Source organism: Bombina bombina, chromosome 6, assembly GCF_027579735.1.
Source record: "Bombina bombina isolate aBomBom1 chromosome 6, aBomBom1.pri, whole genome shotgun sequence".
Taxonomy (NCBI): domain Eukaryota; kingdom Metazoa; phylum Chordata; class Amphibia; order Anura; family Bombinatoridae; genus Bombina; species Bombina bombina.
In genome coordinates this window covers 727,271,977-727,276,897 of record NC_069504.1, presented here as the reverse complement: position 1 = coordinate 727,276,897, position 4,921 = coordinate 727,271,977, and positions in this window count along the sequence as shown.

The window sequence follows — 4,921 nt, the reverse complement described above, 5'->3', positions numbered from 1 at the left end:
AGACCTCTATCATCACTAAGGAACTCTCTGTACCTGATTGATATAAGCCACAGTCGTGATGTTGTCCGACTGAAACCTGATGAATCTGGCCGAAGCCAGCTGAGGCCATGCCTGAAGAGCATTGAATATCGCTCTTAATTCCATAATATTTATTGGTAGGAGAGCCTCCTCCCGAGTACACAAACCCTGAGCTTTCAGGGAATTCCAGACTGCACCCCAGAAGACTGGCGTCTGTCACTATAACTAATTCTGGCCTGCGGAAACAATCCCTGGGACGGATAATCCTGTGACAACCACCAAAGAAGAGTCTCTGGTCTCTTGATCCAGATTTATCTGAGGAGATAAATCCACATAATCCCCATTCCACTGATTGAGCATGCATAGTTGCAGTGGTCTGAGATGCAAGCGAGCAAACGGAACTATGTCCATTGCCGCTACCATTAGTCAGATTACCTCCATACACTGAGCCACTGGCGGCCAAGAAATGGAATGAAGCGCTCGGCAGGTGGTTAAAATCTTTGATTTCATGACCTCCGTCAGAAATATTCTCATGTCCACCGAGTCTATCAGAGTCCCTAGAAATGAAACTCTTGTGAGGGGGGAAAGAACTCTTTTTTACGTTCACTTTCCACCCGTGAGACCTTAGAAAGACCAACACTAAGTCAGTGTGAGACTTGGCTAGTTGGAAGGACGACGCTTGAATTAGAATGTCATCTAGATAAGGTGCCACTGCTATGCCCCGTGGCCTTAGAACCGCCAGAAGAGACCCTAGCACCTTCGTGAAGATTTGCGGCACCGTGGCCAACCCGAAAGGAAGAGCCACAAACTGATGCTTGTCCAGAAAGGCGAACCTGAGGAACTGGTGATCTTTGTGGATAGGAATGTGCAGATACGCATCCTTTAAGTCCACGTGGTCATATATTGATCGTCCTGGATCAATGGTAAGATAGTCCGAATGGTCTCCATCTTGAAAGATGGAACTCCTAGGAATTGGTTTAGGATCTTGAGGTCCAGAATTGGTCTGAAAGTTCCCTCCTTTTTGGGAACTATAAACAGATTGGAGAAGAACCCCTGCCCTGCTTTTGGAACTGGGCAGATCACTCCCATGGTAAAAAGGTCTTCTACACAGAGTAAGAACGCCTCCATCGGGTTTACAGACAATTGAGAAAGATTGAACCTCCCCCTTGGAGGGGAATCCTTGAAAACTAGAAGGTATCCCTGGGTTACAATTTCTACTGCCCAGGAATCCTGAACGTCTCTTGCCCAGGCCTGAGCAAAGAGAGTCTGCCCCCTAATAGATACGGTACCGGATCTTGGGCTACCCCTTCATGCTGACTTAGTGGCAGCAGCAGGCTTTTTGGCTTGTTTACCCTTGTTCCAAGCCTGATTAGGTCTCCAGGTTGGCTTGAGCAAAGTTCCCCTCTTGCTTTGCAGCAGGGGAAGAGGTAGAGGGACCACTCTTGAAGTTTCGAAAGGAACGAAAATTATTTTGTTTGGTCCTTGTCTTATTTGACTTATCCTGAGGGAGGGTATGACCCTTCCCTCCAGTAATGTCTGAAATTATCTCTTTCAATGCAGACCCGAATAGGGTCTTAACTTTGAAAGGGATGGACAAAAGCTTAGATTTAGAGAGAACATATCAGCTGACCAGGACTTAAGCCATAACGCTCTACGCGCTAAAATGGCAAAACCTGAATTCTTAGCCGCTAATTCAGCAAGATGAAAAGCGGCGTCTAATAAAAGAATTAGCCAACTTAAGAGCCTTAATTCTGTCCAAAATATCATCTAGCGGGGTCTCCATCTCCTCAAACCAAAAGGCAGCTGCAGTGGCTACAGGAACAATGCATGCTATAGGTTGAAGAAGAAAACCTTGAACAAAAATTCTCTTTAGGAGACCCTCTAATTTTTATCCATAGGATCAATGAAAGCACAACTGTCTTCAATAGGTATAGTTGTACGCTTAGCCAGGGTAGAAATAGCTCCCTCCACCTTAGGGACCATCTGCAATGAGTCCTTTATGGTGTCAGAAATGAGACATTTTCTTAAAAACAGGAGGGGGAGAGAACGGAATACCTGGTTTATCCCAATCCTTATTAACAATGTCCGAAATCCTCTTAGGGACCAGAAACACATTGGTGTAAACAGGAACCTCTAAATATTTGTCCATTTTACACAATTTCTCTGGAACTACAACAGGGTCACAATCATCCAGAGTAGCTAAAACCTCCCTGAGCAATAAGCGGAGGTGCTCAAGCTTGAATTTAAATGCCGTCATATCTGAATCTGTCTGAGAGAACATCTTTCCTGAATCAGAAATCTCTCCCTCAGATAGCATATCTCTCATCCCTACTTCAGAACATTGTGAGGGAATATCAGATACGGCTACTAAAGCGTCAGAAGGCTCAGCATTTGTTCTTAACCCAGAGCTACTGCGCTTCCTTTGCAACCCAGGCAGCTTAGATAAAACCTCTGAGGTAGTATTCATAACTGAAGCCATATCTTGCAAGGTGAAAGAATTAGACGCACTAGAAGTACTTGGCGTCGCTTGTGCGGGCGTTACTGGTTGTGTCACTTGGGGACTAGATGGCAAAACCGTCTGTCTGAGAATCATCTAATGCCAAACTTTTATAAGTCAAAATATGCTGTTTGCAATTTAGATATATCAGTACAAGTGGGACACATTCTAAGAGGGGGTTCCACAATGGCTTCTAAACAAATTGAACAATGAGTTTCCTCAGTGTCAGACATGTTTAACCCCTTAAGGACCAGCGACGTACCCTGTATGTCGCTGGCCTTTTTTTGGGACGTGATTGTTTTATAGCGCGGTCTTGCCACCAGCGTTGAGACTGCTCTATTCCACAAAGCCTGCTGGAGGGAGTGCATTAATAGCGTGTTCTTGCTAGACTTGTGCTATTATGTCCTGAAAAAACCCTTAACGACCAGTGACATACAGAGTACATTGTGGTCATTAAGGGGTTAACAGACTAGTAATAAAGCAAGCAAGCTTGGAAAACACTATTTAATGAAAAAAAAACACAATCTGCAAAAACTGTTTTCTTTAAGCGAAAAAAAAAAAAAAAAGGCATACACAAACTGCAAAACAGGTTAAAATTGCTTAAATTTTTCTGAAATTTTAAGTGTACCCACTAAGCTTTAGAAGGATTGCACCACAAGTTAATAAGCAATAAACCCCCAAATTAAAAAAACGGCTTGAAATAGGTCTAAAACCAGTTAAAACCCCTTGCCACAGCTCTGCTGTGGCCCTACCTGCCCTTAGGAAGCGATATGGGGTTTAAAGCTTCAATTAGTCCCTCAGAAGACTCAGGACCTCAGGAGAAGTTGCTTGCTGCTTGTAAATGTAGGCCCCGCCCACCTCACTCGATGTTGCTGGGGCCTACACAAAACCAACAAACCCTGCCTGAAAGCCATGTGGGCTATAAACAACCCCAAAGAACCCTCAAGCAAATGTCCCATAAAACGTTACTCCCAGACACAAAAACGTTTGTCCCAAATTCACATAAACTGAGTGCCCACAAAAAATTAACCCTTTATGCAAGCTAGTAAAAACCTGATAACACTAGGATTACTGCTTCCCCTTCCCCTAATGGGGACACTATCAGCCTTTCTGAGTTGACAGTCTCTGCAGAAAATATGACTGAACATACCTCATTGCTGTATAGCAAGAAACAGTTCCTCACACTAAAGTTTTCCTGTACTCCTCAGCTTCTGTGGGAACAGCAGTGGACCTTAGTTACAAATGCTAAGATCATCCTCCAGGCAGAAATCTTCATCTATGTCCTGCCTGAGAGTAAATAGTACAACACCGGTACCATTTAAAAATAACACTTGATTAAAGATAAAATAACTAACAGTTTAACACCTCTTCTCTTTACTCTTCCTGCTTAGAGCCAGCAAAGAGCATGAGGTGGAGTTAAGGGGGGAGCTATATAGACCGCTCTGCTGTGGTGCTCTTTGCTACTTCCTATCAGGAAGGACAATATCCCACAAGTTAGAATGAATCCGTGGACTCTGATCATCATGCAAAAGAAAACTCTTGCTTGAAGAATCTAAATACACACCTCACTTTACCTCTTCCTATCACTCACGCAGGCAAAGAGAATAACTGGGTTGGAGGAGCCATTTATGCAGCTCTGCTGTGGAGATATTTGCCTCCTCCTGCTGACCAGGATGCAATATCGCATAAGGATTAAATCTGGACTTGTCATATCTTGTAAAAGAAGTTTTTCAATACCAGCTATTAGAGTGTACAGAGACCAAAAGTCCTTTTGTGCCATGTCTTAAAATAAACTTGTCTAAATTATCCTCCCCCTTTGAAAAGGTACAAGAAGCAAGCATGGCAGGAAATATTTCCAAGTGTTAGAATGCTGCTTAAAGCATCTAATTCTGAAATGACTTCCATGAAAACATTGGGAACAGAATAATCTGAACGATCCAAATTAGAATCGAGACATAACAGAAAAGCAACGTGTGGAACAGTTGTCAAAAACAAAATTTATTGCTTTATGCGACAAAGAAAAAAAATCTGTTAAACTTTACTGTCACTAACTACGGTTTCATTTAAATCCCAATTACATCACTCAGGAAAGACCAGTTGAAGGTTTTTATGAAGATGTCTGTCTATCCCTGAATAGGACACCGACAATAGGCATAAAAACGGAAAGTGTCTTAAGTACCGCATTTTTTTTATGGGTGCACCATATAAGTACAAAGTTGAATTATAAATTAAACAGCTGAAAAGCATCACATAAAAACAGTACTGTCTCTTGACTGAAAAAGAAACGTTATTTTACATGTGCTACTGTCTCTAAAAATAAAACTGCAAGAATTTATTTTCTCGTTTGCAAAAAGAAATAGCACACAACAGGAATGTCAAATAAGTTTGCGGAGGTGAACCATCAGT